This window comes from Podarcis muralis, chromosome 1 (assembly GCF_964188315.1).
Source record: "Podarcis muralis chromosome 1, rPodMur119.hap1.1, whole genome shotgun sequence".
Taxonomy (NCBI): domain Eukaryota; kingdom Metazoa; phylum Chordata; class Lepidosauria; order Squamata; family Lacertidae; genus Podarcis; species Podarcis muralis.
Window position 1 is genome coordinate 60153800 of NC_135655.1, and position 15646 is coordinate 60169445.

Below are 15646 nucleotides of genomic sequence, written 5' to 3' on the forward strand. Positions count from 1 at the left end.
CTTCTCATCCCACCCTCCAGTAGAGAACAGGAGCAGAGGAATATGTTATGGGGTACCAGGTCCTGGTGTGGGGTACAGAAGCCTTTTTGCATTTGTGATGGAGGTGGTTGGCACATGGAGTATATGTCATGTGATTATTTATTTGCATGTACTGTAAAACTGACCTAAGATTTTGTTTGAATAGCCATTAAGGGAATAATTTTGCTTGTTAATTGTTGAGAGTTAATATTTGCTTAATTCTTAAAGAAGAATTGAACAATAGGAAACAAATACAATAGCTTTAGGCATAAAAGTCAGTAATTTTTTAATCTATCAGTAAAAAAGCAGTAATGAGAAGTCTTAGAAGAGCATTAGTGTTTTAAACTAATATCTGCAGGTGGTTTGTTGGAAGATTAGGAAGAAAAATAATATGTATTTCCCCTAGAATTTGAGAAAACCTTGTTCTTGCCAGTACCTGAGAAGATAACTCCTAACGGTTGTCTTAGGAAGGCATGGAGAACTTTTAAGTTTTATTTCTTTTGTTTTGGGGCAGTGAAAGGCACCGTTTCTGAAATAAAATTAGCATTTCAAAGGGCTGCCTCTCTTTTCACCTGAAAATATGGTCAATACAAAAAACAATATGTGAGTGATTATTCCAGAATTCGTCATGTTGTGAATATATACAATCCATAGGGCAAGGTCTTAGAGAACAAATAGGGGCTTGGTATGGAACAAAAAAATAAACATAAAAAATTGTGTCTTCAAGGGATGAGGATTAAGGTGCGCAGCATAATTGGATATATTCCAACCTTGGATTGATTCAGGATTACAGATATGTACAGATGACTCACAACTTGCACAGGGATTATGTTCTGGGGATTGCATGTGCTGTAAAGCTGAAATTGTGTATTGCCTTCCCTACTTTTCTTAAGCCAGTGAGGCTGGTGCAGTGTACCCGGGTGATGTAGGAGGGGTTGAAGAGGAATGCTGGGAGGTGACAGCACTGAGACCATCTCTGGGATAGAACTCCTCATCTGTAACTTTGCTCCCCCTGCCCCGAGGTCCAAACACAGTCCATCCCAACCCACTTGGCCTCTCCAGGGTCATCAACAAGCAGCTCCTCTGAATTCCCTCCCAGCCCCTTCCTGATCTGACCAACCTCTCTGCAATGTGTATTCAGGATTTATGAGAATAAATTTGAGAGACATAATGGCTTCCATCCACTGCAAAAGCTTGCTTCTTTATTCCTGCCTACTGCTTTCTAACAGTTACCAATTTATATTATGACTTTTACTCCTTGACCCTTGGTAACTAAGCTGTCTTCAGAACTTTTCACAAGGGGCATCCTTAAAGTATTATATATAAATATATACACGTGTGTGTGTGTGTGTGTTTCTGTTGTATCAGAACTTTCATGTACATGCAGTCTATTTTTATTCCTAAATATTTTTTTACTACTGACTTTTCATTTTTGAAGAACTACATCTGTCTTTAGAGATTAATTTTATAGCTCATCATTCAAGTGTATTTTGGTGTGCTTTTGTGCTACAGTGAATTGCTTCTAACCTTCATTTCCCTGTTGCATCTGTTATATGAATTCGCTAGATTGTCTTTGGTAGGCAATAAAGAAATCTCTAGATTCTCATATCTATAAAAGAATGAGTTTCATATGGAGAGTAGAACAAGTGTAGACTGACCTGGCACAATTTTAACAAATGGTCTGTGAAAAAATAAACAGTGATTTGCCAAAGGTCTCCCTGGAGCTACAAAGACATCTGAAAGCTTTATATAATTGCATTTTCAGTACAGATCCAATAGTGGGTATTAAAACCCTTTCATGCTTTTGTGAACTGTCTTTGTATAGTGGGAAAGGGCTATTTATTCAAACTGATATGTTCTCAGTTTGTCTCAACCTGATCACACAATAAAGGCTTTTCTTCGTTTCAAGTATGTACATTTTCTCTAATTTGGAAATGACCGAAATTTTCTAATTGAGTCCTTTGTGTTCTGTCAGAATGCAATTGATTATAATTCACCTAAGACTGCAGTATAATTTAAGAAATTCATTGTGGGTATGTATTTATCCACTCTTCTCAGTTGGGGAAAAGCGTTACTAAGTAGAGATGTATCCCCTTTGTGGTGGTTTGGTGCAGAAAGAGGGAACAATTGAGTTTCAGCCAGGTGACCTGTTTAGGCACCTTTCAGGGTGATGGGCTGGCCCTGAGGCTTGCAATCTGTGTGGTGGAGTCCTGCGCTGGGGTAGGCCATCCACCAGGGACTATGGGGCCTTGGGCAGTTGTGTGTCTGTGTGATACAGCAAGACCTACCTACACACCTTCACAGCATAGCCCACGGAAAGTGTTAGCTGGTACAGCCCTACCTCCATTTCCTTCAGACAGGGTGTAGTGCAAGCTTTTACTTTCTGAATGACCTTTTTCCAATAAATTTGGAAAAGGACTTTTGCCTTTCTTGTAGTTTGTGCCTTTTGCTGGGAAGCTGAACCAGTGCCTGACCCCGTAATAACCTACCAGTTTACCTGTTGGCTTTCTGTCTGTGTCACGGTAAAGTGACATAGAGTGGGGCAGTCCAGTAAATAAGGAAAGGTGATTCTCCTCCTTGGATCCCTTCTGGGGACTGTTCCCGGAAAAGGAGGTGGTGGCAGCTTACTAGTGTTTGGCTCATGTTTTGCAACCCCTTTGCCTGCCTACCCCTCTCCCTGCCAGGTCTTGCCGAAGCTTGGAGGACTGGTTGGGGGAGCGGATAGCTCGCGTCAATCCTACACAGGGGTTTGGTTGCTTAATGGCTGCAGTTTTACCTTAAATTAGAGTTTGCTCCCAACTGATAGTTGTTTCCCTCTGCAGGTGTTTTCATTGGTTTAAACTTAAATAAAGTGGCCTTAGTTCAACACAGCATGTGCATCTGACTCTATTCAGCCTTCAGGTTGCATACAACCTTCCTGTTTAGGGCACACTGAATTTTTCAACTTTCAAATTCCAAAAATAGTCTGCACAGATTGCTTCTGCTGAAAACAGGTAGATCATAGACCATTTTAGGGGCTGAAACTTAATTTTTGCAAATTAATTTGGTGAAGGACCTTAAAAGTATGTTTTTGCATGTAAGGAATTCAAATCTATTACTGGACAACATTTAGCTTGGTAATCTACGTTTGTTGAAGAAGCAGATAAACTGCTTTTGGAAACAGATGGGTAGCCGTGTTGGTCTGCCATAGTCAAAACAAAAAAAATTTCTTCCAGTAGCACCTTAAAGACCAACTAAGTTAGTTTTTGGTATGAGCTTTCGTGTGCATGCACACTTCTTCAGATACTTCTTCAGATGTGTATCTGAAGAAGTGTGCATGCACACGAAAGCTCATACCAAGAACTAACTTAGTTGGTCTTTAAGGTGCTACTGGAAGAAATTTTTTTTGTTTTGCTTTTGGAAAACCAAAGAATTTTAATTTTACCTTCTGATAATGATAATAATAATGAATAAAAATAATATTAATATATAATGTAACTGCAAGTATTTGGCATTCATTTTTAATGACGTCTGTGCGATTTTACACACATTTTACTTACCAAGCAAAACTAAATTATATAATTTTAACAAAAATATCTTTTAGACACCTTCTTTAGCAGCCCTCATTTATCCCTTTCCTCTCCCCAGCGGACTGTACAGGGTGCTGACTGTCGGTCCTTTTGAGAACCCCAAAGCCACTTCCCGTCTCCCTACTCAGAGCAGTGAATTGTTTGCTTTTTAAAAGAAGAGCTGAATAAGCATTTAAGTGGGAAAATGTATAAGGCATCCTAAAACATTTTTTAAAGTAGTCTAAAGCCTGACTTCCTCAACAGTAGAACTAGGTATGTGCATAATTACAGACCCAAAGGTGTTCTCATCCTACAGCAGAAAAAAGCAAATAAACTCTTCTAGGTAAGTACTTTTATTAAAGTATTAAATGTCTTGCATGTGGTGGTTTTATTCTGCTATTCCATTCTTTACGTAGGCATAGTAGTAGGCTGCAATAATGCAACAAGAATGAAATTTTCAGAAACTCATTAGCTGTATCCAAAGTTGTTACTCTCTTTCACAGAAACAGCTGTTACTATTTTAGGGGAAGAGCACTGAGTGTGAAATGTAATTGCAAATCCAATAAAAATTCCTCTGTTTTCTTAAATTATTGTGCAAGAGTCCGCAAACTCATTCTCATGACCTTTTAAAAAAAAATATCCAATAGAGTGTATATGGCACTGGTTTTTGTATTGTTCTGCACACCTGATACATCGTGACACAGCACTCTAGTAAGTCTTCCACCAGCTATAATGCAAAAGGTAATCTAACAGTACTAATGCATTTTCTTTTGCTGCTTACAATTCTCACAAGAATCCAGCCTAATGGATTGGTAGCAAGACATTTAGTAGTTTTGTGTTAGCATCTGTGGCTCCTAGTTTTAGTGCAGTTTTTATTTATTAAAGAATCAGTATATGACACCTAAAGCTACTGTGTTGGGGGGCGGGAATACATTACGCCTTAAAGTCTAAAGTATTTGTGTGTAACATGAACACATTCCAGATTCTGTGCACACACATTCTTTTTGTTCTTTCCTTTGAGAAAAAGCTCCACAGATATGCTCAGGGATCTTATTAGCATTCCTGTACTCATAAAAAAGAGAACAGATAAGGTCCTATGTGCATGCAACTCCATGTACATTTCTGATTCCCTATGTTCATATCAGAGGCACTGCAATACAGGGCCATGCCTCACAGTTGGGAATTGTGTGACTGAATTGCTAGAGGGAAATATGTGAATCATTCCAAACAACCTGTCTATCTTAATTTTGGCTTGTTTTGTTTGTGTTACTTATTATTTCCTCAAGGTTTACAGTCTCAATATGTGAAATACATATTGGAAGCAAAAAGAAAATTTGTAGATAGGGTATAGTAGATTATTTTCAAGATGTACCATTTAGGCTGGTCCATTTCATTGTGCAGAAGTATAGATTTGTCATTGGAATGTTTTATTTAAGAAACAGCTTCTGCAATTCAAATGTTATTTTTGGACAGCATGCATGTTATTGTTGTTATTATTTATAGTGCATAGAGATAATTGAACTTAATAGCTTTTCTGTCACCATTTTTTATTTGGCATTTATACAAATTTCTCTTGTTGCTTCTGAAGAAATATAACTGCTCACATTGTATTGTATGTGGCTATCAATAAATGGTAAAAGAAAAAGTACAGTATAAAACTATCAAGCCAGATCCAGCTCTTTTTGAAAATGTCTTTCAGACCAAAATCGGTTTTGAATGGTGCCATTTCTGATGTTAGATTTGTGCCCATTTATTTTTTCGCATAGCAATTTAACTGTTTGTTGCATGTGGAAAGCAAAAGAGAATTTCTAGAAGATGTTGGAACATGAGCAGATGTTGGAACACGAGCAATAAGTTTCTTGTTGTGGTTGATATTAGGTCCTGCCAACCTAGCAGTTCAAAAGCACGTCAAGTGCAAGTAGATAAATAGGTACCGCTCTGGCAAGAAGGTAAACGGCGTTTCCGTGTGCTGCTCTGGTTTGCCAGAAGCGGCTTAGTCATGCTGGCCACATGACCCAGAAGCTGTATGCCGGCTCCCTCAGCCAGTAAAGCGAGATGAGCGCCGCAACCCCAGAGTCGTCCGCGACTGGACCTAATGGTCAGGGGTCCCTTTACCTTTAATAATGTTGTCAGAGTTGGCATCTGAGTTTGTTGCAGGGTATGGTCTTTATGTATCTTTGTTATCTGACTCATCATTGCTGATGAGCAGCTGTTTTAGATTAGTGTGCTGTCTATAAGCAGAGACAGGCCTACAACTTGAGGCTATGACAGGTAAACATAATTGTCAAGGATGGGCTGTAGATAATTGATGACAGGGCCGTCCTTAGCATATGCAGCGACATGGTGCAAAGGTCTGCCCGTGCCCCCCCCCAAAAAAAGTTGTAGGAAGGGGTGGTGGTGCACACTTTTGCCCCTTCCCAAAGAGAAATCAGGAGTGTGCCATCCTCAGTGGCGTACTAAGGTCAGGTGGTGCCATTTAGGTGATTGATGGGTTAAGCAAATAAATTTTGATTACTGTATTTGTATACTGTATTACCAAAAGATCATGGTCTATGATTCCATCATCAGCAGAGAAGTATTGTGGAGATATTTAAAGGACTATAGGACTATCTATACCCAGAAGTAAAAACTGCTAGAGTACTGGTCTGCACCTAGTGACTCATTTCCAAATTATTAATTTTGAAGGGTTACTTTTTCATAACAATAAACTATTTCCCTCCACCCACCCAGAAAAAAAATCACAGTTCTTTTCAGATGTTGGTAACTTACACTGCCGCTGCCACCCACTGCTTTAGTGAACAAGATGAAACCCTGCTGAGCACAACAGGACAACTCCCATGGTGCTCAGTCTCCCATAACTCCTTTCTGGAAATGGCCCTGGAGGTAAGAGTAGAGCCACTGAAGCACAGGGTTCCCAACCCCCACCTCCCTGAGATGCTCCAAAAGGATACCATGGTACTGAAAACAGTCAATCAAGGGGAACAAGCAGGGTCACATTCCACCTATCTTTCTACCAACAACTGTCATCAACCATGGCAACTAAAGCAGGTTCAGTGGCATGGCCAGCCCTGAAGCCAGACTAGAACATATCCAAGTTGCCTCCAAGCAAGCAAGCCTGAACCTGGACTGTTGCCACCCTTTCTAGTGCTTTGCCTCCAAAGGGGCTATTTGCCAGTGTAATAGTTGTTTAACTGGCATTTCTTCTCAGACAAACCCACCTCTTTATTACTCCTTATTAAGAGGCATGCGTCAACCCCCGCAGGCAGCAGCAAAACAAACGCCCAACTGACACAGACTGAGCCAATGAACAACAGCCTTTGCCACATCCAATACACTAACACCCAATCACAGCATAGAATCTCCAGCTTTCAGGGCGGGACATGGATGGTAAGGGAAAGCAGGGAAGGCAGAGCAGGGAAGGGGACGCGTTGGCGGCTTGCGCCGTTCCTCCCCACAGCTGGGGAGCACAGCGGTTTCAGTAGTGGGCACCTGACACCCCTAAGAATGTGGAGCTCTTCTGCTGCAGGCGGCTCTGCGCAAGTTCAGGGGTGAACTTGGCTCTGCCCCAGACTCAAACGCTTGGCCCCAGACTCCAATGCTCTGCGCCCCTGAGAACCCAGCGCTCTGGTGCCTTGCACCACTAGACCCAATGGTTACGATGGGCATGATTGAGGAGTTGCTGGTGTAGTGTTAGCTGGGAACTGTAAGTGACAACTGGAGTCACAATAGTACCTGCACTGGAAGTGTAATATTGCTTTAAATGTTTGCCTTCTTTTTTATCCATGCCCTGAACAAAAAAACTGTATGGTGTTCAGAGAGTCTGGTAACACTTCTAGCTAGTTTTAATATCTAGTAGGCTCTGTGTGGCGTTTCAGTTCAGACACGATTGTACAGCTGACATTAATGGTGGTATGTTCGTGCGTTCTGATCTACCATGTGTGAAATTCCACTGTGAGATTTGACATGTCTGGTCAAAATTCTGTTGATTCTGTTGATCATTACTCAAAATTAGTTGGAAGTTTTGCCCAAGCAGAAAATTTATTTGAGTGCATACCTACAGTTTATTCATATAATTCCTTGACAAAAAAGTTGTGAAATTGATTAGATATAAATTGGTTTATCACTCCATGGATTTTGATTAGTCTAGGGAAAGTAGCTACATATTATGTGAGGTTTGCACAATTAGGAGAATGACTAGAGAGGCTTTCTTCCCCATAGCAAGACTTGATTCGTAGTGATGGGTGAACCTTTCAAGTGTTTCCTAGAACTATGCAAGGAAAATGGATTGTCTTGCTAGATGTCTGAAGAAAGCAAGAAATTGTATAAACAAGGCATAGGTAAACTTGGCCCTCCAGATGTTTTGGGACTACAACTCCCACCATCCCTGACTGCTGGTCCTGTTAGCTAGGGATGATGGGAGTTGTAGTCCCAAAACATCTGGAGGGCCGAGTTTGCCAATGCCTGGTATAAACAGTTTGAAACTTGTTACCATTTACATACTAACACAAGAAATTTAGGGTGTAATTGATTGTAGAATGAGGTAATTTTAAGCCTGGGTCAAGACTTTAATTTCAGTTGAGTTTAAAATTCATATTTTTGGAACACAGGGATTGTTAATCTAAAGGCATTCTTTTCCCACAGCACAAGAAAACTCCCCAGCATTGTGGTCTTTGCTGGACATTCTGTAATTGTGTCTTAGTGCTGTACTGGATTTTTGTGGTATTTGATTTTTTTTTTAATGTGCAAGTTCCTGTTTGAAGGGCAAAGCTCCCAATAGAGGAGAAACAACCCATTGTGAAAAACAGGCTTCCTCAACCTTGGCCCTCCAGATGTTTTTCGCCTACAACTCCCATGATCCCTCGCTAGCAGGACCAGTGGTTAGAGATGATGGGAATTGTAGTCTCAAAACATCTGGAGGGCTGAGATTGAGGAAGCCTGGTGAAAAACATAGCGATGAACAACAGTAGCTCCTAGTTTGATGCTTCATCGGGATCAAGTCCCCAGCCCCCCCACCCCTGACTACAATTCCTAGTGTGTTTCAGGTTTTTCCAGCATTACAATAGAACTAAGAAATAATACCTATGCCTTTTTGCTTAAGGTGTGTGAAAGCATAACTTATTTCACTTCATAAAGGGGGTAGCAGCTCCTACAGGAATTTTCAGTACTTCGCTGTCAAAGCTTTAGGCGAGTTGGTTGATGAGATGCATTTTCATGACTTGGGAAGGCTCATCTGGTGAATCTTCAACCAAGTCCAACCTAAAGTCCAGTAGCTGACAGTGGGTGTTCAGCAGCAGATGGCAGAAGCAGAGCAACAGGAAGTTGATGTTTTCGTTGTTTGGGATATGGTGACCCCCATCTACATTGGTGAAGCTTTGCAAGCCCTGGTACTCTTACAAACTCTTTAAAAGATCAAGAAGCCCTGAGAAATCAGGCACTTCTTCCTGATGCCAGGATACTTTGCATCATTGGCTGTCTTATCTGAAAATTGCACTGGTAATCCAGATTGGAAGCATTTTTTTATGTTCTATCATCTAGGTTGGCACTGTTCTGACCGCACACTTAGCAAAATAAGGTCTCTGGCGCTGCTGTGTCAATAACTCCCAAATTTACCTGCCTGTGAAGATTTGTCTGTATTGAAGTACAATTTTAATTTAACAATAACAACAACATCACAGTGAATATAGATTTTAAAAAATAGTTTAGGTACATTGGGTCCCCAGATGTTGTTGGACTACAACTCTCATCATCCCTGAGCTTTGGCCTTGCTAGCTAGGGATGATGGGAGTTGTAGTTCAACAATATCTGGGGACCCAGGGTTGAGAAACTCTGGTTTAGGCATCAGTCTCAAAATGAAATGTTTTGAAAATGCAAAGTCACTCCTTTCACTTTATACGCAGAAGGGCTTTAACTAACAGACGTGCTTGCTTGGGGCCCAACCAACTGCTTTAGGCAAAAAACAGGAAGAGGGATTGTGTCATGTTGTAGGTACCCTGTCTGTAGTTTTGGGACAGGAGACTTTTATGCCTCCTAGCACTGCTTGAGGATATAAGCTAATCATGAAGTGCGTTCAGCTAGAAAGAAACTTTATAATTCCTAATCATGCATTTTAGAAGATTTTTGGCCTTAATCCACATTCCCAAAGTTTGTCGCAAAATGGAACAACTCATAGCTTAGGACACATATCTGTTGCTACCCCTGGCTTGCAATATACTCCACTGTCTTATCTTGCCAGTAGAAAGTATTTATTTCAATTTTTTTGACATACTCATAAGGTGAGGGATGTTGCTCTCTCCTGTTGAAGGTTAAGTGCTGTAATGGAAATACTGAAATACACAGGCACCTCTTTTGAGATCTGAAATACTACATGCATGTTCAGTATGCATACAAAAAAAAGCCCATATGTCCCCAAACCCTCCTCCTCAATATCAGGACACTGAGGAACAGCACCCATAGCTGCCACAAGGATGAAAAATTCGCCAACCACTGTGAACTTGCAGAAGTGTGGTCATAGACCCTCTGGATTTTTTTTATGTTGCCTTAACTGAAATTATGGGATGCAGGTGGCACTGTGGGTTAAACCACAGAGCCTTGGGCTTGCCGATCAGAAGGTTGGCGGTTCGAATCCCCGCGGCGGGGTGAGCTCCCATTGCTCGGTCCCTGCTCCTGCCAATCTAGCAGTTTGAAAGCACGTCAAAGTGCAAGTAGATAAATAGGGACTGCTCCAGCGGGAAGGTAAACAGTGTTTCCGTGTGCTGCTCTGGTTCGCCAGAAGTGGCTTAGTCATGCTGGCCACATGACCCAGAAGCTGTACGCCGGCTCCCTTGGACAATAAAGTGAGATGAGCTCCGCAACCCCAGAGTCGGCCATGACTGGACCTAATGGTCAGGGGTCCCTTTACCTTTAACTGAAATTAGGGTGAATGCAGGATAGATACTTATTGCCATAATCATACCATCCATAAATAAATCAGAATGAACACTCAATAAAGACTGGACATAGACTAACAACTATGTAAACCTTCTGCAAGCAATTTAGGATAAATGCTGAATAGATTAGTTTTCTGGGGAAGTCTAAAGTCTTTTGATACTCTGTTGTGAGCTTTTGCATTTGACTTTTCTTCTTTAGAATGAATGCTCTGACTTATTTATTTAGATTTAGCATTCTAAACAACCAAATAGGTGATTATTGATCTCATGTGCAAACAACTCAGAGATGGAAAAATCAACATATTGTAACTATAAAATATGGAACTTGTAACTATTAAATCATTAAGCGTTATCTAAAAGATCCATACAGTGAGAGAGAGGGGAGTTTCATTGAAATCTGGGTGAGACTCCAATCTCTCTATCCTGTAGTGCCTCATTATATCATGTGTACAGAGTTTGTAAGAGGAGGCAAGACTAATTAAAACATGATATTGGAAACAAGTTACATAATTTAATGGGATGGTACCATGGATCTGAGGCTCCAATACTTTGGCCACCTCATGAGAAGAGAAGACTCCCTGGAAAAGACCCTGATGTTGGGAAAGATTGAGGGCACAAGGAGAAGGGGACGACAGAGGATGAGATGGTTGGACAGTGTTCTTGAAGCTACTAACATGAGTTTGGCCAAACTGTGGGAGGCAGTGGAAGACAGGAGTGTCTGGTATGCTCTGGTCCATGGGTTCATGAAGAGTCAGACACGACTAAACAACTAAACAACAATCATGGATCACTTCACATTTTGTGATGCCAGCAGAAGAAATGTGGGCTGCAAAAGTTGGTGTACCGGTACAGTATTTGCTGGGGAACCTCCCCCACCAGTGTATTGTTCTTTGGGAGGTAAATTGATGAGAAAGATTTCTGCTTGAGCCAGTGCTAATCAGAGAAAACAGTCCTCAGCTTGATAATGAATAGTCTAGCTTGGTATTGAGCAGATGTGTATACTAAAAGAGTACAGTAAAAAATATATTTTCCGGAGTAATTACTGAGTTGGAAACGAAACAGGTTTATTCCTGGAGCTGTAAGAGGGACAGATTTCCTTTGTATCAGCTAGGTGCTGGATCAATGACTATAGGTCAGACGCCTGAGCTAGACGGGAGGAGTCACTTACATTCTTAGTGACTTATCTATTCACATTTATTTGCTTTATAGGATTTGCAAATTGTTTAGATCCCTGTTTTGGCTTCAAGTGGTATATAAATAAGTAAATAATGCAATATGACATCAAACTTCAGTTGTTGTGACATGTCTTCAGCTGCTGTGTTGGAAAGACTTATACGGTTCTCTAGACTTTCCCCACACAGCATCCACAGTCGTGCCATGCACAGTGGCTGGGGTGGAAGGGGAGGGATTAAGATTCCTTCACCAGCCTCTTCACCAATGTACTTGGACCGACCTGAAGAAGGGAGACGAAATAGAGATTTTAGCCGGATGTCTCATAGCCCTCCTTGTACACAGCTTCTTATCTACAAGATATAACACAGAGAATCTGCACTCTGGCCTTCAGCACATTACAGCTGAACTCTTGAACTCGGTGACACTGAATAGTAATTTGTAAGATTGCATATATCTCTCCAAGACTGATTTGAGACTGCACAGATAAACTTTGGGGAGTGAAGAATAGCTCAGTGGCAGAGGTCCCAAATTCAATCCCTGGCACTTCAAGGTGTGTTAGCAGGTTTAGTGGGGTGCAGCTGCTGCTGCATGAGAATGGCTGCTTTTCATAGTAGACAACACTAGGTCTATGAACAAAGCAGTCAGACCTTGAGGAAGGCAACGTCTAATGAATTCATATATAATTTGAATATGGGCCTTGGGCCCAATTTGATAGAAGACCCATAGGGATAGGCATTGTGTGGGCTTTGGTTTTTGTCTTTTCTACAGATGGAGTCGCATCACTGAATTGTGGCAAGTTTTCTCATATATTTTAGTAAAAGGTAAAGGTAAAGGTACCCCTGCCCGTACGGGCCAGTCTTGCCAGACTCTAGGGTTGTGCGCTCATCTCACTCTATAGGCCGGGAGCCAGCGCTGTCCGCAGACACTTCCGGGTCATGTGGCCAGCGTGACAAGCTGCATCTGGCAAGCCAGCGCAGCACACAGAACGCCGTTTACCTTCCCGCTGGTAAGCGGTCCCTATTTATCTACTTGCACCTGAAGGTGCTTTCGAACTGCTAGGTTGGCAGGCGCTGGGACCGAGCAACGGGAGCGCACCCCGCCGTGGGGATTCGAACCTCCGACCTTTCGATCAGCAAGTCCTAGGCGCTGAGGCTTTAACCCACAGCGCCACCCGCGTCCCCTGTCAGTTATATCTTGTAGATAAGAAGCTGTGTACAAGGAGGGCTATGAGACATCCGGTTAAAATTTGGATGTCAGTAAATCCAACTGGGCTTAGATTATTATTATTTATTAAAGAAATCACCTTTCTTCTTAGTGGATAATGTACTTGCTTGTTCTTGCATCTTCTTCAGTCATCTGTTGAATTGTTCAGGAAAGAAAAAGTAGACGAGACTGGAATTTTAATGTAGAAATCAAGCAGTGCCAAAAATAATCTTTTAAAAATCCTTTAAAATCATCAAAAAGCCAAATAGAGTACAATACTTAACTTTAGTCCTCTGTAGCACATCATATTATACAGGGGTGTATTTTACCACATATATTTGTCATCTGCTTACTCAGTCCTGAACTAACTTACTATTTTGATGCTCTAAGTCTGATAGAAATCCACACTTCTAAAAAAACTGGAAGGGTGTGAAGGGTTGTAGGAGGAGAGGAGGGGGATGGAGTTTTTTCACCTTAGTACTGTATTTACTTTCTAACCTAGAAATAAAAATATATATATAATTTCCATGAATAACGCCTAATCCAATTTCTTAATGGATCAGTGTATTTTGTTAATGGCATATATGTGACTATGCAAAAGGCAACAATATTTTAAGTGCATTTACATTGTCACAGATGTTTGTTAGCAATCTTGTGACAATACAATATTTCATTATCTATTGCAACCAGCAGAAAAAAATTACTGAACACTGAAATAACAAATGCGTTTTATTAAGTTTTCAAAGAATGTTTGTCTTTAAAGGAATATCAGACAAATTTCATATATGCTTGAAGAATCCGAATCATTTAGCCATTGGCTTTCTGCAAAAAATATATATGACTAGATCTGGTTAGTTGTTTTGATTATTTCTAATTGTATTTCCTTATTTATGTCCTTCAGCCATATGAAAACATTAAATCTTATTAAAACAATATACAGGCAATAAGACAAGAAAACTAATTCAACAGCAGCTTTGCAGATAATAATGTAAAGCAACACAGGCATTAAAATAAGGGGGAGAGAGAGAAGAAGAACACTTATACTATGACATCTTCACTTGTCATCTAAACTAGAGAAGGGCTGCTTACTCAGTCATCAGGGTGGTTGTGGCTCATCGCATTGGGCTCCAAGACCCCTAGAAACAATTCAGGTGGCTGGCAGTTGGGAAATCCTCGGGGTAGCTGCGTGGTGCACTGGGAGTTCCTGCCAGCCACCAATTTGAACTCTGGCCAATCCGGCCAGGCCTGGGGGCAGGACCTGGGAGTGGAGCGGAGTCTAGCAGCCTTCACTCTGGTCTACTCCCAACCCTTAAAAGCCGTCTGTGACTGTCCTCGGCACCACTTTTGGCTGGGGAGAAAAACCCTCCTATCCCACCTTCAGTTAGTTGTTCTTCAGGATTCTGATATGCTAACCTTTATTACCCTCTCTAGGGCTCTTCATTCATGGGCTTTGCTGTGGTTTTCTAATGTTGCCGTGTTTGGATCTGGGAAGGAATTTTATGCAAACAGATTGGCCCCGTTTGCAGGTTTTGTCTTCTCTGAATCAGTAATCACAACTTTTGCGGTTGTGTCTTAAAGAAAGAGGAGGTACTCATGCATTGAAAAAGTGTTGTGGGTGCCAGCAGAAAATGAGTGCCAGAAGGAAGGAAAGAAGGGCGTTGGTTCTTCGTACCATTGAGTACAAAAATAGCTGTAATTATAAGTAAATCATATTTATAATATCCCACATGTTGTGGGTTAATGACAGTCTTCCAAATTTGTGTAAACGGGGAAAGTCACAAAAAGTAAATGTTACATATTATAGCTGTTTGGTTTCTTGTTAATGTTCAATTAATTGATCATCACTGATATGTTGTGCAATTTGATTTCCCTCTAAAGTTTATATATATATACATTCCACATTTCTAGCTGTGATTTAGGTAAAAATATGTAGGTTTGTTTGTTTGTTTGTTTTGGAAGGCATCCTAAATCAAAGGAGTAAAGATTTAAAATAAAAACATGGGCAACCTGTAAAGTGATGATCTTTTATAGGCATTAGATTTGATGTAATTTATATGTTTGTCCCTCACTTTTCTTTTTAATTGAAAATTGGACAACAATGTGGCACAAGTCTATTCTTTTAGAGCTGTAGACCATGGCTTTTGCATGGCTGTGACAGCTCTGAGAAATGATTAAATCCAAGGGCACTGAAATAGCAGGATGAGACAATAGGATTATAGAAAAGTCACCTGTTGACGCCCGAAGTCAAGTGTTTTAAGAAAAACAAATATCACTGAAATATGAAATACAAGTTTAATCCTGCATCACAGGGGAGGCAGAAGGATTGTATTTAGATTTTCAAGAGGTCAAGCCTGAAAGATCTTTTCCTCCTCTCTGATGTAGTAGGAAAAGTTACCCAACCCTATGGGCATGTGTCAAATCTGAGGGAAATGTAAGTAAAGCCTTGCTTTACCCATGGCTCTAATGAATAATACTGTTGCAGAGCTCACTTTTCCATAATTCACAACATGGCACCCAAGAACTTTTCCAATATCATATTGATAAGGTCTCAACCAATTAAACAGCATCAATTAAAATTTAAAATCCATCAGTCATATACTGGCAATGAAATGACAGCCCACTCATTAACTTCTCGGAGCATTCTGTAACAAAGCAGTATTTTATTCAAAGCCAGCAAAGATGCATATTTAGATACACATCTGATGACACATCTCTTTACCCTGGCTTTTGATATTATTTTATTATTTATTATTATGATATCTGAGACAAGTGCTTTCA

General features: G+C 40.7%; 1 protein-coding gene across 5 annotated transcripts in view; it reads left to right on the forward strand.

Moving 5' to 3' along the window:
* Positions 1-15646, forward strand: part of NELL1 (neural EGFL like 1) — a 381897-nt gene that overhangs the window by 217256 nt on the left and 148995 nt on the right. The gene's annotated exons all lie outside the window — the stretch shown is intronic.